The sequence below is a fragment of the Artemia franciscana genome, chromosome 15 (genome assembly GCF_032884065.1).
Source record: "Artemia franciscana chromosome 15, ASM3288406v1, whole genome shotgun sequence".
Lineage (NCBI taxonomy): Eukaryota > Metazoa > Arthropoda > Branchiopoda > Anostraca > Artemiidae > Artemia > Artemia franciscana.
Window position 1 is genome coordinate 17649175 of NC_088877.1, and position 27673 is coordinate 17676847.

The 27673-nt window shown below is 36.6% G+C and overlaps 1 long non-coding RNA gene across 1 annotated transcript in view; it reads right to left on the reverse strand.

The window, feature by feature from the left end:
- Positions 1–21529, reverse strand: part of LOC136036611 (uncharacterized) — a 37858-nt gene extending 16329 nt beyond the window's left edge. Inside the window, exon 1 of the long non-coding RNA XR_010619754.1 lies at positions 21419–21529. This is a non-coding gene — a long non-coding RNA (uncharacterized LOC136036611). The remainder of the gene's footprint in view (positions 1–21418) is intronic.
- Between the last annotated feature and the right edge of the window lie 6144 nt (positions 21530–27673).

The window sequence follows — 27673 nt, forward strand, 5'->3', positions numbered from 1 at the left end:
GCAACCATCAGCAACACAAATTGTTTTTCTAAAATTATTCCATCCATCTTTCACATTGTCAAATTCTAAACTATCAAGTTTAGTATTCAACTGTTCCTGGAAGGTTTTTCTCAAATTTTCATCCTGGAGTCTACCAACATCATAACTTTCCGGAAGTTAGTTATCCTTACGAAATTTCAGCTTTAAATTAACCTTAGACAGTACTAGATGGTGACCTTTACTTATAACATCAATAACAGCACTCCTATACACCCTAGTATCTTGTATTGATCCTGCTAGTCTTTGGTTTACAATAACATAATCAAAAAGGTTTGCTGTCTTACCATCACGTGAATACCATGTCAACTTATGGGCCATTTTGTGACCAAATACCGTATTGGTTATAACTCGGTTGTTATACCTACAAAATTGCAAAAGTCTACAGCCATTACTGTTTTCTTTTCCTACACCAAATTTACCAAGGCTAGGATACCATCTATCCTTATTTTTACAAACCTGGGCGTTAAAATCTCCTAGCAAAAACACCATATTTCTACATGGTACCCTGTCTATTTGCTCCTGTAACTGTAAGTAAAATTCATCTGAGTCACTAGTATCTCCATCAGTTGGTTCAACAGGGGCATATACTACTATAACTGATACCATGAACTTTTTAGTCATAAAATGAACAATTAGTATTCTGTTATTAATACCTTCCGAGCCTAAACATTAATTAGCGTCGTAACATTCCAAGTTCCAATTTTCATGTTCTTAAAATCTTTGAAATTATTTTGGCCTCAGAAAAAGCAATATATAAAATAGCATATCTTCTCAAGTCTACACCGAAGCGCTTAAGCCGGCTTAGAACCGGACAGCAAGAAGTCCCTAGGACCTCCAGTAAGTTGGAGGCTTTGTGCAATCCTGGGCCCATCTTGGTCACAACATGGTTTTCAGCACTTGGCGATGCTCTTCTATCAGCAAGAGTCGAAATGAATTTCGAGCGAATCACTCTGCAGAGCAAGCGTGCGTAGCTTTCTTGAATTTCATTCATTCGGCAATAGATTCTGGTCATATCCCGGCAGCTTTATTTTTGGATATTCGTAAAGCGTTTTATTCCTTGACTAATCGGATTTTCTTAGGAAACTATCGCATATTGGTATAAGATCAAACGCTTTTTCTTGGTTTGATTCATATCTTTCTGGTTGGTTTATTTGAATTGATCCCCTTTTCCGGAGCCCTTCTGAAGTATATTATGGTGTCCCTCAGGATTCTTTTCTCAGTGCCAGTTCATTTTGATTTATGTTAATGATTTGGTTTTGGCGGTATAAAACACCAGACCTCTGGCATGCTGCAGGCTGTATAATCCTGATGCTGGATTGTGTCCCAGTACTACTTCTAATAAAGGTTTTCTAGTTGCTTTTGCTGATGACACTACTCTTGGAACCCTTGGGAAGACGGACTGTGGTATCAAGAAACTTAGAATCCATATAGCCACGATTAAGGTTAAGGTCTCACGGAGTTTGGATATCATTCAAAAACTTAGACACACATTTCCTGGATCTATTCTGAATGTTCTTTGTTTCTGCCTTGTCCAGTCATATATTTCTCATTCCCCCATTGTATGGATGTCTACTTGTCCGTCTACACTGTGGTCTCTTTCTGTTATGCACAATAAAGCACAGCGTCTGGTTATGGACACCAGCCGTCCCTCACCAACGCAACTCTTAAGTCTACAGTCTATTTACATTATTTCTTGTGCTTCTTTTGTCTTTCACCAGATTCACGGCATTCTTTCAAAATCTCTTCAAAAAACTCCTGTGTTTATTTCTGATTCAGTTCCGTATAGCCTTCATTCTTCATATAACATCTGCGTCCCACCTGCCCCTACTATTAGATCAGATTTTAATCCCCTCATTGCTTGTAAATAGGTATGGAATTCACTACCTTGTTCAGTACAGAGATGCCACTCGTTTGGGACTTTTAAAGGATTCTTAAGGATCATTTAGTAAAGAATCCTTAGGGTCTTAATCCTTATGGGTCTAATGCCGCATCCTTTACCTTTACTCTTTTTTTATATATTATTTGGCTATTGTTCTCTTTTTTTGGTTGTTGCTTATATTGTATTTTTTGTATCCCCCTTGTATACCTAGCCATGGAACCTTTCGAGGGGGAATAAGAGTATTGTATTTCCATCTCGTATTTATTGGTGAATAAACTCTGAACTCTGAAAATATTTTAATCGCATTTTGTTTTCAGTGAAGCGCAAAGTGTGCTCTGGTCTTGAGAAGGCATAAGGGATATCAGCCCTACTCATGTTAATTTTTGCTAAATTTTGCTTTGTTTTGAGTTTGACTCGGTTATTTATTGTAATTTCTGTTTGTTTTGAGTTTCATTTATTTATTGATAGTGATTTCTGATAGTTTTACGCTTGGAAGATTATTTGACTTTTTTTTTGTCATTCGTGGCTTAATGGAGCTCTTTACTTTGAAAACTTGTATTGTGGAAAAAAATTTTTGAATTAATTTCTGTTGGTTTTTTATTGACTTAGTCTTTTTCGTGGAAAAAAAAATTGTATAGCTTTTCAGTTTTCTTCTATAAGAATCCATAGTAAGGGGTGCTATTTGTATGTCGGAGAAACTTTTTCAACAATTTTTAATCCTGACACAAACAGTGTTTTTTAATTTAATCTTATAGACTCTGAATTTGACCTGAAAAATGAAGCTGGCTCTCCTAATTCCTGTACGTTTTAAGGTTCGACTTTGGGACGCAGACTCTTTAACTCTTTAAGAAAACGAAGTTTTTTTCATGTTATAAGTTGTAAGAACAGAAGTAGTAATAGTGGTATTCCCAAAAGTATTAACTCAATACCCCCAGTTATTCTCGATATACTGAGGTGTCTTATTGGCAACCATTTAACACAATACCTTTTGATTTATTTTTAGAGCAACATTTAGTTTTAAAATATAATGGGCCAATTGCATAATTACGAGGGGGGGGTGACATACCTAAAATCCCTAAATGCATAGTTGCTTAACCGTTCTACTCTGCTGAATAAAATGGCTGTCTCAAAACTTTGACTGGATGCGTTTGGGAAATGAATGGGCTAGAGAGAAGAACTGCTTGCCCCCCAATCTCTTGTTACTCTTAAAAAGGGCACCAGACAGTCAAGTTGTAATTGGAGTGCAAGGGGGGGGGAATTCCTCCCTGACATATTTAGTAAATTATTTTAAACAAGTAAACACAAAGTAAAAACATTTTAAATATAATTTGTTTCAGTAAAGTGTTAATTATTGGTCTGGTCTTGAGAAGGCATGGGGGTTGTCAGACGAACTCATGTTAATTTTTGCTCGTTTTGAGGTTGACTCGTTTATTTATTGTAGGATTTAAATAAACAAAATAAGTTTAGTTTTTTAAATTTAATGAAACAAAAATTATTAAAGTTTTAAGGAATATATGTCAGTACATGTATACTAAACTGACAATCAACAGCCTTTTTTTCAGAAAACTGCAAATCATGTTCTGGTTTTGAGAAGGTATGAGGGTTGTCAAAGACATAATTTCCAGACCTTTCAACAATACTGAACAAAATGGCGATCTAAACTTTTGATTAGATGTGTTTTGGAAATTGATAAGCTTGGGGGGACCTTGGTGCCCTTCGATCACTTTTTACTAATACAAAGGGCACTAGCCCTTTCATTTTCCAATCGAACGAGTCTTTTAAGAAGTTTCTACAACAGCAAATGACCATCTCAAAATTTGTATCAGATACAATACGGGAAAATACGAGGTTTTGAGTGCCCTGGGGGGTCATCATTCTCACAGACATAATTTTCAGACTTTTCAATTACGTTGAACAAAATGTCTATCGGAAAGTTTTATTTGTATGTGTTTGGGGAAATGGTGGGCGTGGGAGGGGGGTTAGTTGCCCTTCAATCACTTTCGATTATAAAAACGGGCAATAGGCTTTTCAGTTTCTAATCGAATGACCTCTTTTCGAAGTTTCAACGACAAGAAATGGCCATCTCAAAATTTCTGTCAGATGCATTTCGGGAAAATACAAAGTGTTGTGGGGAGTATCCATCCTCTGATCACTCTAAATCTTCAACAATGAGCCCCTTCCCAAGTTTATACGATCACCTTTTCTATATATACTGTATATACCCCAGGACATAGCTTACAATCCTTGTAAATACGACCTTGATCGTGAAAATACGAGGATGTGGAGGGGGGATATCCACCCTTCAATCACTCTCAATCATTAAAAGGACACTAGAACATGTGGGGTTTTCATTCTCAAAGATATAATTTATGGACCTTTTATTTATGTTGAACAAAATGGCTGTCTCACAATTTTGATTGGATGTGTTTGGGGAAATGGTGGGCAACGGAGGAGGGATTAGTTGCCCTCCAATCACTTTTGGCTACTAAAAAGGGCAATGGTTCTTTTAATTTCTAATTGAATGACCTCTTTTCAAAGCTTTTGAGACAAGAAATGGCCGTGTCATAATTTCTATTAGAAGCATTTTGGGGAAAATACGAGATGTGGTGGAGGGTATTCACCCTCCAATCACTCTCAATCTTAAAAATGGCACTAGAATTTCTGGTCATCAATCCAATGAGCCCCCTCCGCATTTTACGCGATCACCCTTTCTTTATTTACCTTATATGCCCCCGGGGCATAGCTTATAACACTTGCCCTGAAGGCTGTGGGGGGGGTCTTTCATCCTTAATGACATAATTACCGGACCTTTCAAGGATGTTGAACAAACTGACTATCTCAAAATTTTGATTTGATGTGTTTGGGGAAATGGTGGGCGTAGGAGGAGGGGTTAGTTACTGTCAAATCACTCTCGACTATTAAAAAGGGCACTAGGCAATCCAATTTCTAATTGAATGACTCCTTTTCGAATTTTACCCGATCACCCTTTCTATATACACTTTGTATGCCCCCAGGACATAGCTTACAACCCTTGCCCTGAAGGCTGTGGGTGTTTGTCATCATTAAAGACATAATTACCAGACTTTCTTAAAAATTCAATGAGCCCCCTCCAAAGTTTATATGATTACCTTTTCTTTATATACCTTATATGCCCCAAGGGAATAACTTACAACCCTTGAAAATACGATCTTGATCTTGAAAATACGAATAGCTGGAGGGGGTATCCACCCTTCGATAAATCTCAATCTTAAAAGGGACACTAGAACTTTTAATTACCAATCGAATGAGCCCCGGCCGAAGTTTACACGATCACCCTTTCTATAAAAACCTTATTTGTCCCCAGGGAATAACTTATAATTCTTGCCCTGAGGGGTGTTGGTGGGGAGTTGCCATCCTCAAAGACATAATTCATGGACTTTTCAATTACTTTGAACAAAACAGCTATCTCAAAATGTTTATTGGATGTAGTTGGGGAAGTCGGGGGTGTGCGAGGAGGTTAGTTGCTCTCCAAACACTTTTTACTATTAAAAAGGGTACTAGCTCTTTCAATTCACAATCGAAAGAGCTCTTTTTGAAGTTTTTACGACAACAAATGGCCATCTAAAAGTTTCTATTAAATATATTTCAGGAAAGTATGAGGTGTAGGATGGGGGGGGTATCCACTCTCCGATCACCCACAATCTTAAAAGGCACTAGAACTTCTGATCACCAATCCAATGAGCCCCTTTCCATATAGACCTTACATTCCCCAGATTCCCTCCATCACTCACCTTACATTCCCTCCATCAGCCTTTCCATATAGACCTTACATTCCCCAAGGGCATAACTTATAACACTTGCCCTTTAGGCTTTGGGGGGGTTCGTCATCCATAAGGACATAATCACAGGATCTTTCAATCGCGTTGAATAAAATTGCTGTCTCAACATTTTGATTGGATATGTTTGGAGAAATTGTGGGCGTGGGAGGAGGGGTTAGTTACCATCCAATTACTTTCGACTATTAAAAAGGGCATTAGTCTTTTCAATTTCTAACCGAATGATTTCTTTTGGAATTTTACATCATCACCCTTTCTATATGCACCTTATATGACCCTAGGGCATAAATCATAGCCCTTGCCCTGAAGGCTGTGGGGGGTTTGTCATCATTAAGGAAATAATTACTAGACCTTTCAATTACGCTGAGCCAAATGGATTTCTCAAAATGTTGATTGGATGTGTTTGGGGAAATGATGGGTGTAGAAGGAGGGGTTAGTTGCCCTCCAATCACTTTCGACTACTAAAAAGGGCACTAGCACTTTCAGTTTCTAATTGAATGACCTCTTTTGGAAGTTTCTAAGACAACAAATGGCCATCTCATAATTTCTATCAGATGCATTGCGGGAAAATACGAGTTGTGGTGGAGGGTATCCACCCTCTGATCACTCTGAATCTTAAATCGGGCACGATAACGTTTGGTTAAAAACCCAGTGAGCCCCCTTCGAAGTTTATACAATCACCCTTTTTATATACCATTATATGCCCCCAGGGCATAACTTAAAACCCTTGAAAATATGATCTTGATTATGAAAATAAGAAGATGGAGGGTGGGGAGGGTTTCACCCTTTTCTCTCAACCTTAAAAAGAACACTAGAACTTCTGATTAACGATCCAATGAGCCCTCCCACCCCCGAAGTTTATACGATCATCCTCTATGAACCTTATTTTCCCCCAGGGCATATCTTACAACTCATGCCCTGAGGGCTCTGGGTGGGGGGGTGGCATCCTAAAAGACAAAATTTACGCACCTTTGAATTATGTTGAACAAATTGGCGATCTCAAAATGTTGGTTGAATCTATATGGGGAAGGGAGGGGGGCGGGGTTGGGAGGGGGTGTTAATTGCCCTTCAAACACTTTCAACTATTAAAAAGGGTACTAGCCCTTTCAATTTCCAATCGAATAAGCTCTTTTGGAAGTTTTTAGACAACAAATGGTAATCTTAGAATTTCTTTCAGATGAATTTCAGGAAAGTACGAGGTGCGGGGGGGGGTATACGGGGGGGGTATCACTCTCAATCATAAAAAGGCATTAGAACTTCTGATCACCAGCCCGCTGAGCCCCTCAGGGAAAGGATTGTAGGTTATTTCCAGGGGGCAAATAAGGTTTATATAGAAAAAGGATGATCGCATAAGCTGTGGTGGAAAACAATGGACAACTTGTATAAATTAGAGCCCTAATTCTATGACTATGGGGTATTATCATTTTTGGATGCAGGATTATTGGGCTTTTCAAGCATTTTGAACATAATAGATATCTAAAAATTTTGATTGGTAGTCTTTTTGGGTAGAGCAGCATAAAGGGGTGTTGCCTTCCAATCCCTTTTGACTTAAAAAGAACTCTAAGACTTTCTATGTCTATTCAAATGAGTCCTTTCCAAATTTTCCACGACAAAACCTTCTATGCGAAGTGGTCTGGGGAAAAAATAAGTAACAAATTGCGATAAGATATTGCTTACCAATGAAGCCTTATCACTTTTTACTTAGGCAGTGATATGGCGCTGCCTATAGCCAAAATTTCTTATCTTAATGCTTTTCTATCTCTGTATTCTCTGCCATTAGGGCGGTCTTTATCGGAAGGAATTTGGCTTTTGTTTAAGTAACAGAATAAAGACACTACTGAAAACAGCCACAGCTCATTTACTGAATCATTTGTCCAAATTGAGTTGAATAGGCCCAATCACAAATCACAGTAGTCGTCTTTCCCCAATTATAAAAAAATACCCTAAAAAAGTTTCTTCTAAGAGTTTACCGTGTTGATCCTTAGAATTACTGATTTGGCTCATACAAGCCGAAACTAAAAAGACTAAATTTTCATAACAAAAGACATTTCAAAAGAACTTTCTTTCGAGCAAGTTTGAAATCAGCGGATTAATTGCTTAAATTTACCTTTCAAAAATTAATAGCCAAAATAACCTGGATAATTTAGAAAAAAGAAAAGGAGAAATTAATAAAAATCATATAATTTCTGAGAAAATTTCTGATTAAAAATTTTTGAGAAATCTCACACATAGATAAGAGATCAGATTTGTTACTGAAAAATGGCTATCACAAGCCCAAACTGGCCGGATTCGCACTTCAGCGTCAATAAAACAAAGAAGAACCAAAAACAAACAACAACGAAAAAATTATAAGAGGGTCAATGTCAAATAAATAAAAATGCCAAAAACAAATAAAACTCAAAAATTAAAAGGTCAATGTCAAAACGAAGAAAAGCTCGTAAAATTAAAAGTGAATGAAATAATTAAAACAAAAGCAATTTAGTTATGGCATCAAAAAATCGGAAGCCAAAAACTTGCAAAATATACATTTGAAATTATAAGGTGAAAAAAGAGATAAGGGGGGGGGGGATAGATTCACTGATTGAATGTGTCAAACATGCAAGGGATGAAAGTTTTTCTATGTATTTCAGTGGACACTTTTATTGTGTCAAGGAGGGGGATCTTCGTTGAAGCAGAACGCGGGAGGCGAGGTCGAAGGGGGTGAATATTGACTACAGAAAAGGGTAGTTGTCAGAGTTTTGTGAAGCGCATTGTTAGGTTTCAGTCTCCTATCTAAAAAAATGAATTTTAACCCCCTGAAAAAGATGGTCATGGTTACTATTTTCTTTATCTTTTCCAGGGGCATTCGTGTCAAATTACTTAAAAACATCCATTATGGGTTTTCTCGAGCGGAAATCTGAAGTTATAGCAGCCTTTTTAATTAACAAAAGAGATCGTCCTTTTACTAAAGGTTGAAAGACTCCACAGAAGTGCTATGCCAAAGTGAATTATCTAGTGTTGTATTTTTTGTTTAAATTTGAAAACTCTTATATGTGGGGTTTTAGGTGTAAAGTCAAAAAGTATTGAAAATCATGTTTCACAAGGATTAGAACCTGAATATCTCCAGTTTTCCAAGGGAATTAACACCTTATTGAATTGGTTTTCATAGAAGTTTACGAAAGAGCTCCTTAAAATTCTAACACTGCGTTTTTCAAACCTTCGTGATAGCAAGTTTTAAGAAAACAAGTGGTGCCATGGTTTAAGTTGAAAGAATGAGGCTACTGTGTCTAATCGAAAAGTGAATTTACGCTGAAATTTTCCTACATTTAGGTATTTCCCTTTTAAAACAGCCGATAAGTATTTGTTTTTTTTGCTAAAGGCCAAGTTGAAAAATTCAAGCAAATGTTTCTTGAAAAGTAGATATCCATATCTGAAAAGCTCCTTTGATAAGATAATGTGTTACCACTCAGGCAAAAATTATTCTTTTTGAAAATTAGCTTTTACGACTAGCAAACTTGAATTTCCGTAGTTCTAGTAAGAACAATTTTCTATCAGTGTTCTTTTTCCTCAACATTAAAAATAAATTAAAACTTTGTGTTTGAAAACCGACCAAGTTTTAGGAAAGAGTAAATAATCACTTTAAGAATATTTCAAAAGTATATTCTAATTTTCAGTTTAATTGAAAGTATTCTGGGAAGCATAGTTCTTCTGCAAAATTCTAAATCTGTAATTTATGAACCTTGGTAAAGAATTATTAATCTCATCATTCAATATTTACTAAGTCAGAATAATTAGCAATTTCCAAATGAAAGTATGAACCACATTAAAACTGAAAACGAACAGGATTTATCCTACATATAAGGTGGGCTACCTCCTCCTGCAACCGCTCGCTATTTATGGTAAAGCTTGAATACGGCCTTTATTGAAAGCATTCCAGAGTGTGCCATGTACGTTGCAAGCAGGTAATTTAACGTGTGTTATTTACCAATGTCCCTTTTTAAACGTCTGACCTGAAATATTACTTATTTAACTCAAATTCGTTTCCTTCCATTTTCTTGAGAAGCTGGTAGCCTTTTGCTTTCGGATATCAGATCGGAAAGATTGTCGAAATGCTATGAAAAAAAACGGAAATCTGTAATGTTGCTCCTGAGCAAGGACACTTGTTCCTAAAGCAATAAGAAAAAGAAATACAATTTAGTATAAACCTGAGGGTTGACGAGACGGTAGCCCCCCACATATATAGGATAATATTTTCTTAGTCTTAATGTCAATATTTAGTTCCACTTTAAGGGGTATATTTTTTCATATAAAATTTATATTATCCGAATTGTCTTTCGAAACATTTTAGACCAAAAAAAATCAATATCCGAGTTCAGAATCGAACCAATCAGTGGTGAGGAACTACAATCAAAGAGCGGAAAGTGCACATAGAAAACAAAACTCTTAAAAACGAGACGTTGGAAAAAAGCAAACATGTAAAAACAAAATTGAAAAGTAACCATCAAAAGTTGTTAGCATCGATAAGTTTGCATAGTCCTAGACGTAGGGGTGCAGTCGGGAGAGATACGCTTCAAAAGTGATTGAACCTTGATGAAAACTGTATTATCAAATTCAGAATGCCCAGAAACCTTCTAGCAGAAATGCTTCTAACAATGAAAATACGAAATTTGGTATTGTTGTTTTTTATATATTTGCTTTGTTTTCTTTATCTCTGTGTTGCTTTTTTTCGCTAGGGGTCATCCTATCGAACCACTTGGCGTAAAATTTCGGTGCTTCATAAGTAAAAAATAGCAATTTTACTTAGAATAGGTTACAAAACTAAAAAAAAAAAATTACATATAAAGGTAGTATAACCCGTCCAGCGCTTCCTTATATATTTTAACCGGTTAACTTCGAATGGAAGTGGTACGCATAGAAACTATAGAAGGGGTTCTATCAGCTTTTATAATAATAGAAAAGGATTCAAGGGCAAAAAGACCCCCCTCCTTACTTCTTACCATTACTTCTACCCATTATTACCCTCCTTACTTCTACCCATTACTTCTTTAAGCCGCAAAGATATCCAATCAAAATTTTGAGATAGTCATTTTGTTCAGAATAACTGAAAGGTCCAATATGTGCGCTTCCAACGAGGACATGATCGTCATCATATCCTCAGGGGTAATGATCTTAAAATAGGGAAATTCGTCATTGTTTTAAACCCTATTTCCTTATGGATTAGAGCGAAAAACTTTTAATGTCTGATTTGTAATTAACTATAAATTTTCAGAGATAGTTCTATGGGTAAAAAAGATCAAACCTTTTTTGTGAGAGAGAGGGGCTAGGTGCCTAGAATGGGGCCAATCATTTTCCGTTCCTGATTAGTCGTATTTAGAGTGAACTCTTGCATTTCGTATACTATGCCGAGATTCACAGCGTTACTCAAGATTGTTCACTAAGTAAAGAGCGATGTGAGCACAATGTATTATTCATCTTTTTAGACCAGGGCACTTTGTATTGAAGGAGTTGTCATAGAAACGTCGAAAAGAGCTCATTTCGATTGGAAATTGAAAGGACTAGTGCCCTTTGTAATAGTCAAAAGTAATTGGAAATCAATCCACCCCCTCCCGTGCTCATCATTTCCCCAAACGCATCCAAAAAATTTGAGGTAGCCATTTCGTTCTCCGATGTTAAAAGGTCCAAAAAATATGTCTTCTTGGATGACAACCCCTCTCCCCCCCAGTAGCCCTCAGGGAAATTGTTTTAAGTTTTGCCCTTTTGGCAAATACGGTTTTTATGGAAAGGGTTATCGTATAAACTTCGGAGGGGACTCGTTGCATTGCAAATCAGAAGTTCTAGTGCCCATTCTAAGATTCAAAGTGATCAGACGGTGGATACCTCCCCACACCTCAAATTCTCCTGAAATGCCTCTGACAGAAACTTTGAGATGCCCATTTACTGTCATAGAAACTTCTAAAAAGTCTCATTCGATTGTAAACTAAAAGGACTAGTGCCCGTTTTAGCACTCAAAAGTGATTGAAGGGTGACCTCCCCACGCAATTTCCAAGACACATCTAATCAAAATTTGAGATTACCATGTTGTTCAGCCTAGTTGAAAGGTTTGGAAATTAAGTCTTTTAGGATGAAAACCCTTCCCCCAAAGCCCTCAACGCAGGGATTGCAAATTATACCCCGAGGGCATAGAAGGTTCTTATGGAAAGGTTGGTCCTATATGCTCCGAAAGGGGCTCATTGGATATAAAATTTTCAAATGTTCTTTTTAGCGGATGTTTCATAACAAGGCTGTTGGGGTTGACAGAATCCCCAAAAGTCTGGGGGTAAGGGTTATAAGTTATGCCCCGAAGCACATAAGACTTTTATGGAACGGGTGGTCGTATAAGCTTTGGATTAGATGGAACTCTTTTGATTTGAAGTTGGAAGTTTTATTGCCCTTTTTAAGAGTTGAAAGCGAATGGAAGACGTTTAAAATACTTTTTGTATGTTTTCACTTCTTTAACTTTCATAAATAAAAAAATTTCTAACCTTTAAGGAATAAATATCAGTATATGTAATTAAACTGACAATCCATCGGCTTTTTTTTATTTCAGTAAAATGCAAATCATGTTCTGGTTCTGAGAAGTCATGGGGGTAATCAGCCCTACCCATGTTATTTTTTACTCGTTTTCAGTTTGACTCGGTTGTTTATTGCAATTTCTGTTCCTTTTGAGTTTAATCTGCTTATTGATGGTAGTTTGTAGTAGTTTTACATTTTAAAGATTATTTGACATTATTTCTTCTCATTTTGGGCCTAATGGATTTCTTTACTTTTCTATGAAAAACTGTTTCGTGAATTTTTTTTTTTAAATAAATAACTAGAACCAACAAGCGTACCCATGTACCAGAGTAGGTCAAAAGAAACTCTGGGCCCCTGCTATTCTATAAAAAACTGTTTGGTGGAATTTTTTAAAATAAATATCTAGAAACAACAAGCGTACCCACGAACCAGAGTAAGTCAAAAGAAACTCTAGGCCCCTGCTTTTTTCGTGTTTTATGCAATATCGTGGGAACGGCTTAATGTATTTAAGCCAAATAATATAAAACATTATTTCTTCCACGAGAAAGGCTCTGTCAATGGAAAACGAACAGAAATTAATTTAAAAAACTTTTCCCAAAAACAAGTTTTTCAAAGAAAGTAAATAGCTGCAAACGAGTAGAAATTACAATAAATAGCTGAGTCAAACTCAAAACGAGCTAATGTCCCCCATGCCTTCTCAAGACCAGAACATAATTTGTGCTTTACTGAAAACGATATTCATTTTAAATGATGTCACTTTTTGAACTTTTATAAATATAAAATTATCAAAACTTTAAGGAATAAATATCAGTATAGGTCAAAAACTGAAAATCCACATTCATGTTTTTTTGTTTTTTTTTCAGTAAAGCACAAAGTATGTTCTAGTCTTGAGAAGACACGGAGTCTATCAGTCCTACTTATGTTAGTTTTTGCTCGTTTTAAGTTTAACTCTGCTATTTTTTTATAATTTCTGTTCTTTTTGACTTTCATTTATTTAGTGATAGTAATATGTGGTAGTTTTACACTTGGAAGATTATTTGGTGTTATTTCTGCTCATTTTTGGTTTAATGGAACTCTTTACATTTCAATGAAAAATTGTTTTGTGGAAAATTTCAATAAATATCTAAAGACAACAAGCGTACCTACGCACCAGAGTAAGTCAAAAGATACTCTGGGCGTTTGCTCTTTCATGTTTTATACAATATCGTGGGAATGGCTTAAGGCAGGACCCACGCTCAAGGAATTTTCCTGTACCTCCCATGTTAAACATTTCGAGTTTGACTGGCGTTCCTGAATTAGTGATTTCGGCGGTTTTTATATCAATAGAAATAAAAAAAAAATCTTGTGAATATTTTGATCTAATCAGATCTTAAAGCCGACAATTTTTTTTTTTATAAATCCAAAATAATTATAAAACCTGTTTGGGGTTTGCATTCTAGATTGCTATGCTTGACACTGTTGTTGTGGGGTATAAAAAAATAGTGCAAAAAAATTTTCTATTCAACAATCAGAAACTTGTTTCTATAATATATACTCTCTGGCTGCAGTCCCTTCAAATACTTTACATATTTGTGTTCCGAAGTCAAAAATTCCCCTCAAAAGACTAGATCCAGCTTTAATCGGAGCGTGTGATAATGCCTGAATTACACCAATGGAATAATCACTCGGATTGTTCAGGAGCGATTCAGTCAAGTATTAGTTAGTTGTAACCTGTTTAAACAGAGTCTAGAGAATAAATAACGTGCAGACATCAAGCTGCCGGTTAATAAATACTTAAAAAAAATTATATTGTATCAATAATAACAAGAAAAATTGCTAAGGATAACCTGCACCTAATCATAACTTTGAGTGAGAAACCCCTTAAGTTCAACCTTCTTATGTTTGTTTAGTTGAAGCGACGAAGAAAACTGATACCTTTGTATTTGACCGAGTTGCCGCCTAAGAAAAAGTTGCCGCCTAAGAGTGAGAAAGAGTTACCGCCTAAGTGTGAGAATGCCTGAATTACACCAATGGAATAACCACTCGGATTGTTCAGGAGCGATTCAGTCAAGTATTAGTTAGTTGTAACCTGTTTAAACAGAGTCTAGAGAATAAGTAGCGTGCAGACATCAAGCTGCCGGTTAATAAATACTTAAAAAAATTATATTGTATCAATAATAACAAGAAAAATTGCTAAGGATAACCTGCACCTAATTGTAACTTTGAGTGAGAAACCCCTTAAGTTCAACCTTCTTATGTTTGTTTAGTTGAAGCGACGAAGAAAACTGTTACCTTTGTATTTGACCGAGTTGCCGCCTAAGAAAAAGAATTGACTAGGGAATTAAATGTTTGGACTTTGGCTAGACCTTAATGTATGAAGTTGAAACTTTGAGGGAGTATTTGAGGGTAGGAAAATCGATTGGATTCATAATTTTGACTTTAGTGGGGACAGAGGTAAAGCAAAAGAGACTATATTCATTCAGGTCCTTAATTGACATATCTGATATATCTTGGGCACTACTTGGTGGGTAGAGTCGAAACATTCAGGTACTGTTGGAGAAAGGAAAAGGGAGAATTGTTTGTTTTTTAATTGATTAACCAATTCTACATATAATCCACAGTAATAAATCAGTTTTATTTTATTATAAGCTCCTATAAGACTCATAATTTATGCATGGTTAAGCAGTGAGAAAGGTCAAAGAGCACCATGTCCTGGCATGTTGCAAAATGACGTATAGATAAATAGACAGAGAGATATTTATTGCAATAAAAGCCACTTTGGGCCATGGCAATAAAAAATGACAAAAAATAACAGCACCTAATAATAAATTACATAACAAAACATGGCACGTCATATAAATGAAACAATAAAACAATTGCAAAACAAAAACAAGAGCTAAGAGCTCATATGGTACTTGTGACGAGGCCAGAAGAGCTAAGAGCCAAGAGCTCATATGGTATGAGCTCTAACAAAATTCTATGAATCAATTGATTGATTTAAAAGAAAATTCAGAGGCTTAATGCCGGTCAGGATTTAAAATAAGAGCTCTGAGTCACGATGTCATTCTAAATATCAAAATTCATTAAGATCCAATCACCTACTCGTAAGTTATAAATGCCTCATTTTTCTAATTTTTCCTCTCCCTTCAGCCCATCAGATGGTAGAAACTGGGAAAACGACTTTATCAAGTCAATTTGGGCAGCTCCCTGATACACCTACCAATTTACATCGTCCTAGAACGTCCAGAAGCACCAAACTCGCCAAATCACTGAACCCCTCCCCCCAACTCCCCCAAAGAGAGTGAATCCAGTACAGTTACGTCGATCAAGTATCTATGACATTTGCTTATTCTATCCACCAAGCTTCATCCCGATTCCTCCACTCTGAGCGTTTTCTGAGATTTCCGATTTCCCCCTCCAACTCCCCCCAATGTCAACAGATCTGATCGGGATTTGAAATAAAAGCTCTGAGACCTGAAATCCTCCTAAATATCAAATTTTATTAAGATCCGGTCACCCATTCTTAAGTTAAAAATGCCTCAATTTTTCTAATTTTTCCAAATTAACACCCCCCAGTTCCTCCAAAGAGAACGGATCCGTTCCAATTATGTCAATCACGTATCTAGAACTTGTGCTTACTCATCCCATCAATTTTCATCCCGATCTCTCCACTCTAAGTGTTTTCCAAGAATTCTGTTTCCCTCCTCCATATATATTCCATATATACATATATACTCCATATATTCCATATATACATCCATTCTATATATCAAGTTTCATTAAGATCAGATCACCTATTTGAATGATTAAAATAGCCCAATTTTCACGTTTTCCAAGAATTCCGGTTTCCCCCTCCAACTCCCCCAGCGTCACAGGATCTAAAAAAAGAAATTTAAAAAAAGAGCTTTAAAGCACAAGATCCTTCTAAATATCAAATTTCATTAAGATCTGATCACCCGTTCGTAAGTGGCAAATACCTCATTTTTCCGAATTAACCCCTCCCCCCCCCCCCAACTCCACCAAAGAGAGCGGGTCCGGTCCGGTTATGTCAGTCATGTATCTTAGACTTGTTTTTATTCTTCCCATCCAGTTTCATCCTGATCTCTCCGCTTTAAGTATTTTCTAAGATTCCCCCCCCTCCCAGTGACACTGCATCCGGTTGAGATCAACAGTTCGTGGTAACGAACTGTAGTAAGGAGCGACCCGGCTCAATAGTAACCAAAACTCTAAAAAATGGAATTTTGATACCAATACCTACATCAAAAGAATCGCATTTTAATTCTGATTTTAAATATATAAGTTTCATCAAGTTTAGTCTTACCCATCAAAAGTGACGAGCCTGAGAAAATTTGCGTTATTTTAGAAAATAGGGGGAAACGCCCCCTAGAAGTCATAGAATCTTGACGAAAATCACACCATCAGATTCAGCGTATCAGAGAACCCTACTGTAGAAGTTTCAAGCTCCTATCTACAAAAATGTGGAAATTTGAATTTTATGCCAGAAGACAGATCACGGATGCGTGTTTATTTGTTTTTTTGATTTTTGTTTCTTTTTTTTCCCAGGGGTGATCGTATTGACCCAGTTGTCCTAGAATGTTGCAAGAGGGCTCATTCTAACGGAAATGAAAAGTTCTAGTGCCCTTTTTAAGTGACCAAAAAAATTGGAGGGCACCTAGGCCCCCTCCCACGCTAATTATTTTACCAAAGTCAACGGATCAAAATTCTGAGATAGCCATTTTATTCAACGTAGTCGAAAAACCTTATAACTATGTCTTTGGGGACGACTTACTCCCCCACAGTCCCCGTGGGAGGGGCAACAAGTTACAAACTTTGACCAGTGCTTACATATAGTAATGGTTATTGGGAAATGTACAGGCGTTTTCAGGAGGATTTTTTTTGGTTAGGGGAGGGGCTGAGAAGAGGGGGATATTCTGGGGGAACTTTCCATCGATAGTTTGTCATGGGGGAAGAAAATCTCCATGAAGGGAGCGCAGGATTTACTAGCATTATTTAAAAAAAAAACAATGAAAAAATAAATATGAAAAAGTTCTTTCAGCTGGAAGTAAGGAGCAGCATTAAAACTTAACACAAACAGAAATTATTACCCATTTGAGGGGCTCATCTCCTTCTAATTCCTCACTCTTTATGCTAAAGTATTTTTAGTAATTTCAACTATTTATTCTACGGCTTTTGTGATTCTGGGGTCATTCTTAATGAATTGGGACAAAATTTAAGCTTTAGTGTAAAGAGCGAGGATCTGACAAGGGGGCGAACCCCCTCATATATGTAATAAAAATATGAGAATACAAAAGTTCTTTACGTAAGCTAATTTATAAGTTACGTAGATCTTTTACTAATGAAAATATTCGTAAAAAATTAAAAATTCTAGTTGCCTTTTTAATTAACCAAAAAATTGGAGGGCAACTAGGCTTCCTCCCCCGCTCTTTTTTTCTCAAAATCATTCGATCAAAATTATGAGAAAGCCATTTAGCCAAAAAAAATGCAAATTTTGTTTTAATTATTCCTCTGCGGAGAGCCAAAATCAAAACATGCATTGATTCAAAAACGTCCAGAAATTAAATAAAAAAAAAACAAGTTTTTTTAACTAAAAGTAAGGAGCGACATTAAAACTTAAAACGACCAGAAATTACTTCGTATATGAAAGAGGCTGCTTCCTCATCAACGCCCTGCTCTTTACGCTAAAGTTTTTTACTGTTTTAAAAAGAAGAATTGAGAGAAAGAGTCAAACTTTAGCGTAAAGAGCGAGGCGTTGATGAGGAAGCAGCCTCTTTCATATACGAAGTAATTTCTGGTCGTTTTAAGTTTTAATGTCGCTCCTTACTTTTAGTTAAAAAAACTTGTTTTTTTTTTATTTAATTTAAAATAAGAGATCTGAGTTACGAGGTCCTTTTAAATATGGAGTTTCATGAAGATCCGATTACTCATTCGTAAGTTAAAAATACCTGATTTTTTCTAATTTTTCAGAATTAACCCCCCCCCCCCAACTACCCCAAAGAGAGCGGATCTTTTCCGGTTACGTCGATCATGTATCTAGGACTTGTGCTTATTTTTCTCACCAAGTTTTATCCCGATCCCTCCACTCTAAGTGTTTTCCAAGATTCTAGGTTTCCCCCTCCCAACTCCCCCAAGGTCATCAGATCCGGTCGGGATTTAAAACAAGAGCTCTGAGACACGATATCCTTCCAAACATCAAATTTCATTAAGATCTGATCAACCATTCGTAAGTTAAAAATACTTTTTTTTTTTTCCGAATTAACCGGTCCCCCACTCCCTCCCCATATGGCCAAATCGAGAAAACCGCTATTTCTAATTTAATTTGGTCCGGTCTCTGATACGCCTGCCAAATTTCATCGTCCTAGCTTACCTGAAAGTGCCTAAAGTAGCAAAACCGGGACCGACAGACCGACAGATAGACCGACAGACCGACAGAATTTGCGATTGCTATATGTCTCTTGGTTAATACCAAGTGCCAAAACAAACACAATAAAGCACATAATACGATAAAACTAACTCATATAATTATACAAAATGTTGCACACATGATAGATATTGTCTAAATCCTTTAAACCCACAATTGCAATGGCAACAAAAGGAAAAATAAAACATTTCAACCATCCCCCTCCCCTTACAAGTCTCTCTCTCTGAGTCATTCACAATTTAACATAATGTGCAATTTTTTTTATTGTCCCATAGTACTTCGATCCCATTACAGAGACCAAACTTGACCATAGATCACTTGACCCTAAATTACTAGAAAATAATTATTTTCTTATTTCCTGTAATACAGCACAGAGAACCATGAAGTGAAGCTGATCTTCACTTTTATCCCCAAACATGGGTCACGAGTAAGGACTGTCTATTACCCATATTTTCCATAAGCCCTTCTTCCATTCTCCAAATGCTAGGACATTAACCCTCCAAGACCAATGAACTTCTACACCGTTTAAACCCTTTTAAGATAACTATCATGTCCCCAGACTTCCTTCCGTTGCAGGTAAACTCCAAGGGGCCCCGAGGCTACGACTTCACACTTCCATTTCTAAATCTCCTGGTCTTCCAACATATCGTTTACTGAATTCGCTTTCTTTTCTTACTGTAATATATGTAGTATTATAATCAGCGCCATCGCCCTTTCCAGGTTAAGAACGATATGGGCACAATGTATTATTTGTATTTTGTTTATTTTTTTTACCATGGCATATTGAATAGAAAGAGCTATCATAGAAACTTTGGAGCAGGTTTATTCGACAGGAAATTAAATTTTCTGGTGCCATTTTAAAGAGTCGAAAGTGATAGGAGGGCAACCAGCCCCTTTACACGCAACATTTTTCTCCAAAGACATCTGATCAAAATTAGAGATAACCACCTTGTTCAGCATATTGGAAGGTCGAACAACTATGTTTTTTAGGATGACAACCCCCAACAGCCCTTGGAACAAGTGCTGTAAGTTGTACAATTCATCCATTGCTTATATTTGTTTTCGGCAAACGGGGCATGTTTGACCCTTTGTGTCCTAAGAGGCCAAGCTCATTCAGGTGAATCTTTCAAGAATATTGAGGGAAGTGTTGAACTAAATGAAAATACACTGGGTGCCTTTGGGTTGCCAAAAAGGCATGAATGAATTATACTAAGTTGTAATTTTCACGGAATGATGAGAGGGATGATCAATTGACGAAAAGCCAATATATGCATGATACTACTACTACTACTACTACTACTACTACTATCACTACTATTAGTACTACTGCTACTACTACTAATACTGCTACTACTGCTACTACTACCGCTACTACTAATACTACTACTGCTACTATTACTACTACTATTTCTACCGCTGCTACTACTACACCTGGCATATTGTTGAAATAATAATAATAGTAATAGTAGCAGTCACTACTATTGATTGTGACTAATCAATAATCACGATTTCTGTGGTTCACAGAAATCACAACTATTTATTGTGATTTCTGTTTGTTTTGGGTTCCATTTTTTTTATTGATGGTGATTTATGGTTGTTTGGTGTTTGAAAGATTATTTGACTTCATTTCTGCTCATTTTCTGTTTAAAGTTACTCTTTACATTTCTTTGAAAACTTCTTTCGTGGCAAAAGTTCTTTAAATTTATGTTGGAAAAGGCCAAAGGCATTAAACTTAAAATTTTAGCGAATGTTGAGGGGAGCAGAAGGACAAAGAAACTTTAAATTGTAACTTAGAGGAAAGGGTAGAGTTAGATCAAAAGACATAATGTGTATCCAGATCAAATCTATCAAAATTCCAGGATCCGACTTTTCCTTGAAATATTCTCCCCCACGGGTAATTCCCCCGGAAATTCCCATGGAATTTTCCAGGGAAACTTTTCGTACATACCAGTTTTTACATAACAGAAATTTTTCGTAGATATCAGGAAATTTTTCGTATATATCAGTAGGCTATATATCATTTTTCGAAAATATCAGGATACAAATCTTGTTGTGCATATTCTTGAGGTCTAATTTGGATTTTTGTTAACTAAAGTGAATTAGGGTTTATTATAATTGTATTTTTTTATTTTTATAAATTATTAGTCAAAATTAATAATTTTTAGGAGTAATATTGAAGGATTGACAAATACATCTTTACAGAAAAGTAGGGTTGTCCTAAATTGTAGAAATTACGATCGTACGAATGTCTTGAGAAAGGGTATTATGAATAGCAAAAGAAAAAAAGAAAATGGCAAATACAGCCAAAAAGGACTTATTAGCAAAATGCATTATAATGGTAAGAACTTACTACGTTGTTGTAATTGTGATCGTACATAATTTTCATCCGAAAAAAGTTTAAGATTCCAAGAGTGCTCTTTCTAATATAAATTTCTAGTGACAGCTCCTTCCTTATGATTTGGAAGTATATCTTTCTTTTTTGAAAATTATGCAAATTCTAATGAATTTTCATGAGCGCCATTAAACCTTAGCACTTTTACATATTTTGAATCACCGTAAAAATAAGAATTCTTTTAATGTGTTTTTTTTTTCAAAATTCGTCTTCTAAAATTTTGGGTGTTAATCGAACGGGTTATTCTTAGCATATAATTCGTTATCACGAGCTTTTTTGACAATAATTGTAATTACAGTCCGCTTCACTATTCTTCGTGTGTGCAAACATAATAGTCCAATTACCATTTCTTATGTCATCCCATATAGATGTATTGAAGATACTTTCGTAATCGTTCATTGAGCAACTCTCTAGTATGATGAATTTTATTGCTAGAAGTGTTCTTCACCCCTCGGTATTTAGTACTAACAAGATAGAATTCCTACACAAGAGAGATTTTGTAGCGCAAGGCGAAAAGCCTTTAACTCACTTCAAAACCTTTCAACCTGAAATATTCCATTGAAACACACCTGGCAAATACCGTTGCTTGTTACAACTAAATAAAAAAAAATTTTTAACTGAAAGTTTGGAGCAACATTAAAACTCAAAAGGAACAGAAATTATTAAGTATATGAAGGGTTGCACCCTCCTCAAAAACATGATGAATCTTACACACACACGAACACACACACGCACACGCACACACACACACACACACACACACACACACACACACACACACACACACACACACACACACACACACACACACACACACACACACACACACACACACACACACACACACACACACACACACACACACACACACACACACACACACACACACACACACACACACACACACACACACACACACATACACACACACACACACACACACACACACACACACACACACACACACACACACACACACACACACACACACACACACACACACACACACACACACAAGCACACACAAACACACACAAACACACACACACACACACACACACACACACACACACACACACACACACACACACACACACACACACACACACACACACACACACACACACACACACACACACAAGCACACACAAACACACACACACACACACACAAACACACACACAAACACACACACACACACACACACACACACACACACACACACACACACACACACACACACACACACATACACACACACACACACACACAGACACACACACACACACACACACACACACACACACACACACACACACACACACACACACAGCATAACTTTCCTAACTTATAGCCCTTGCCCTAGGGGCTATGGGGGTCGCGTAGTCTCCAGAAAACAGTTATTTAACCATTAGACTATTTTGAATAAAAAAGTTATCTAAAAAATTTGATAGGACATCTTTGGGGGTAGGCCAGCAAAAAAGGGCTTAGGAGGGAGTCTGGTTGTCATTTGATTATTTTTGTTTTACTCCAGTGATTGGTGTTGGAGTCGCAAGTAGTCTCAGATGCAATTTAGTAGTAGTTGCAGTTGGAAGTATTTTTAGTCACAGTCGCAAGTAGTCGCAGTTGCAGTTGTAGCGGTAGTTTAAATTGGTACTAATATTGGTAGTTTTTATTGGTGCTACTCCTGACATATTTCAGAAACACACTGTTAATATCCTGAATACACTTAGTGTCTTTTGATTTTACTACACATAGACTGCCCCACAACACTCCCTGAGGGTTTCACCTTAATATCCTTAGCTTTCTCGGACACACCCAGATCAAACATTCTCTCCTTTTCCAATGATAAATCCTGTATGCAAACAGTGGCTAAATTTTATCATTTAGAACTATTTTCCTGTGGTAGTGGGGGGTGGGGGTGGGGGGTATGGCATCCCCAGAGGTAAAGCTATTAAAACTTTTGACTATTTAAAAAATCATTTTGAAATTTTAATCAATGATAAGGAAGTGTATCTAAAAACAGGTATTAGTGACGGGTTGATTGCACCCTGATCACTTTTCAGCACCTCTTAAGATTTTCTCTGGAAGTCTGAACTTAGTATTCTCAGCTTTCGATGAAGAATTGCTGATAAACCATTTTGATAATCGGTATGTGCCTAGTATATTTAGATATTATTAAAATGCCCCCCCCCGCATTTCAGAATACTTTCACCTTAATACCCTAAGCCCTTTCAGAGACCCCAGATGCCTCACCGTTTCATGATCATAATTTCTAAAGTAAACAGTAGGCAACTTCTCTGACTTAAAGCTTTTGCCTCAAGGAGCTGTATAGGGTTTTGTAACCTCAGAGGGTTGTTATTTGACCACTGGGCTATTGGGAATCAAATGGATATCTTAAAATTGTAATCAAGTGTCTTTGGATCGAGGCCAACTAAATAGGGCGTTGGAGGGTGTCTGGCAGACCCCCAATTGTTTTGACTCCAAGCAATAGGGGCCCTTTAGCAGTCACAACTAGAAGAAGTCGCATCCAAAGGTGGTCGTCTCCGTATCCATCAGTAATCAAAATTACAACTGATTGCAGTCGCAGTAGTAATAGTAGTAGTGGCACTGAAACGCTTAAGTTAATGTACTTAAAAGAACCTAAGATATCACAGACACGCTTTTTAATAACCTCGCTGCGCATAGCGTCTTTTTATTTGATTAACCATCTCCCCCCAGCATTCTCTGAAGTTTTATCTTAATATCCATAACCTTTCCGGGAACACTCAGGATTAAACATTCCCCCTTTCACAATGATAAGTTATGTATGCAAACTATGGGCAAAAAGCATAGTTTACGACCCTTATTCCGGAGGCTGTGGGGACGGGGGGGGAGAGAACGTACTCGGAGGCATAGTTATTAAACCCTTAGATTAAATTGAACAAAATTACTGCTACATCTATGTGCTTTTTAATAAACAAAGCATAATGTTAAAAATGAAATCCATTTTTTGACAAAACTGCATCTGCGTATGCATGATGATGAATGACGTCGCAACCGTAAATTATAACCATAAATGACGTTTTTTAGCTTAATATCTATAACTGTTCCGGCTACCTATATTTGGAAGACTTTGGAGATTGCAACCTGTTAGAATTAAAACATCCAGGAAAGGAAAATGTACGTTGGCATCAAAAGTAATTAAATGCACCAAAGGGTCATTCAGAGAAGCATATCTACACTCCCAAACAAACGAATCATCATCAACCTAAAGGGGCGAGAAAGAATGTTAAAATATTCAAAAATGGATTTTTTTTTCAAAATCTGTATAGAAACCTACCAAAAAAAAGAGATAAAACTGTTTCTGTTGATAACCCCATAATTTGAAGAAGAAATCTGTCTCTTAAACTAACGCATAAAAAAAACTGTCGTAGAGTCGAAAAGGAGTCATGGTAGTTTCAATTTTCAGGGTCACGTAATGTCAATTTGTAGTGTCATTTTAGTTATAAGTAGTGTCAATTATTCTCCAAATTTCTTGGTAAAGCTTGTTCAGATTTTTGTATGTCTCTAGAAGCAACATGGAAATCGCATCAAAACTTGCTGAGATATTGTGACTATTTTCCTTTTTCGTGAAGAAGACTAAATCACTAAGACTAAGACTAATTGAAGCTGAAGAGGTGATGTTGGGTAACCAGAAGAGTGATCTAATGGACAGTTTCAAGTACCTAGGTAATATCATAGGCAGCACAATAGCACTGCCTAAGTAAAGAGCTATGTGGGCAAAAAGTATTATTATTTTTTAAGACCATGGCGCTTCATTTAGAAGGAAATGTCATAGAAAAATTCTAAAGGGGCTTATTTAATTGAGAATTGAAAATGATAGTGGCCTTTTTAATAGTCAAAAGTAAATGGAGGACAATCATCCCCATCCCCACCGTACCTTTCATTTCCCCAAACACATCCAATCAAAATTTTGAGATAAACAATTTATTCAGCGTAGTTGAAAAATTCAGAAATTATGTCTTTGAGGATGACATCCCCCACAGGCCTCAGGGGATGGGGCGTAAATTATGCTCCGAGGGCATATAAGTTTTTTTTATAGAAAGGGTCGTCGTATAAACCTCGGAGGGGCTCATTGTTTTTGTAATCAGAAGTCCTAGTGGCCTTTTCAATAGTCCGTTATCAGAGGGTAGCTACTCCCCCCACACGTCGTATTTTCTTGAAATACATCTGACAGAAATTTTGAGATAACCATTTGTTCAAATAATAGTCCGAAGATCATAGACAGCACAATTGCGCTGCCCAAGTAAAGAGCAAAAGAGCGATCTAGGCACAATGTATTATTGTAGACCAGGGAACTTGGTATAAATGCAGCTGCCTTAGAAACTTCGAAAGGAGCTCATTCGATTGGAAATTCCAAGTTATATTCCCTTTTCTAAGGGTTGAAAGTGATTGGAGGGCAACCAGCCCCCTTACGCCAATCATTTCTCCAAATACATCTAATATAATTTTGAGATAGCCATTTTGTACAACTTACTTGAAAGGTATAGTAATTATGTCTTTGTAGATTAACCCCTCCTCAAGTGCCCTCAGAGTAAGGGTTTTAAGTTATCCCCGGAGGCATAAAAGGATTTTTATGGAAAAGATGGTCACATAGACGTCGGAGGAGGCTCGATGGATTGGTTATTGAAAGTTCTAGTGCCATTTGTAATAGCTGAAGGTATTTGGAGGACAACCAGCCCCACCCCACCCTTCATTTCCCCAAACACATCCAGTCAGAATTTTGAGACAGCCATTATATTTAGTATATTTGAAAGGTTCAGTAATCATGTCTTAGGGGGTGACAACCCCACCAGTGACCCTCAGCGCAACGGCTACCAGTTATATTTGTTGCCTACTGTTAACAATTATGACTTTTACGGAAAGGGTGATCGTATAAACTTCAAATATGACTCGTTCAATTAGAAATCAGAAGTCCTTGGTCTCTTTTTAAGATCCAAATTGATGAGAGGGCAACTAGCCCCACCCCGCGTCTTAATTTCCCCAAATGCATCCGACAGAAATTTCGAGATAGCCATTTTGCTCCAAATAGTCTTAAGATCATGTAAAAATACGTTTGGGTTTGAAATCATCCCTTTGAACTCGGGGCAAGGGCTCTAAGTTATACCCTGAAGGTATATAAGGTTTTATGGAATTGGTTGCCTTATAGACTTTGGATAGGACTCGTTTGATTAGAAATCGGAAGTTATAGTACTCTTTTTGTGAGTCAAAAGTAAACGAAGGGTAACCAAGCCCCTCCCCCTTCCAAGGACATCATCTTCCAAAATATATATCCAATCAAAATCTCGAGACGTCTACTTTCATCAGCACTGTTTAAAGATCCTGTAATTATGCTTTTGGGGACATCAACCTTTCTCACGATCAAAATTTAACATTAGTGGGGCTGACAACCCCCGAGCCTCCTTAAGACCAAAAGATAATTTGAGATTTACTGAAAACGCAATACTTTTAAAATGTTTTAACTTTTTTCTTTAAAAAATAAAAAATACTAAAACTTTAAGGAATGAATATCGGTATATGTATATTAACCTGACAATTAAATGGTCATTTTTTTTAAAGTAAATTCCAAATTATTTTCTAGTTTTGAGAAGGTTTGACTCGGTTATTTCTGTTTGTTTCGAGTTTCATTTATTTGTCGTTGACTTTATTTTTGTATTTGTATTTGACTTTATTTTTGCTCATTTTTGGCTTAGTGAAGCTCTTTAATTTTCTTTGAAAACCTATTTTTTTGAAAAGTTTTTAAGATTAATTAATAGTAAAGAAAGTGGGTGCAATGAAGATATTGAAAGTAGAATAGCCAATGTCCAGTTTTTTTCCAATTCGAAAAAGTTTGGAAGAATAAAAACACATGTCTGCGAATCAATATTAAATGGCAGTCGTCAACTTGGTTCTGAGGCGTGGTGCTCCAAAAAACGGAGGTGAAATCACTAGATATTTTCAGAGAAATTGCCTAGGGACTGTTTTGGGTACTTGACTGACTGATCGTATCTCAAACAGTAAGCTGTACAAAGAATGTGGTTCAATCCCGCTTTCTAGGGCTATAATGAGAGAAAGGTTGAGATGGCTAGGACACGTTCTGCAAGTGAAGTATGACAGATTACCAAAGATTGTCCTTGTTGGCCAACCTACTGGGGCGAAGCAAAAGCAGGCTTTTCCCTGAATAGAGTGGGAGGATGTTGTAATATCAGATTTCATATATCTTTTTTATGAATTTTAGGAAGGCCATAAAATTTTGGAGCAGAATAAAATTTACAATAATTTTTTTTTAAACATTTGAGGTTTTACTAGCTTGTCATTTCTCGAAGTTTTTGCCTTCCTTTTTCAATTGACGGTCGTTTTTATTTGCAAAGCCAGTTTGGATTTATTTGTAGACATTTTTATCTGACAAAATGGGATGTTTTTTTTTTCTTCAGGACATCAAACTGATGTCCTGAAGATTATTCTTGTTTATTTGGGTAACCGATAACAGGATCACTTAAAATGATTAGTTCTATTAGATTCCTCCCTCCAGTTATGGCTTCTGTGTACAATAAAACCAGAGTATCAGCATTTGTCCT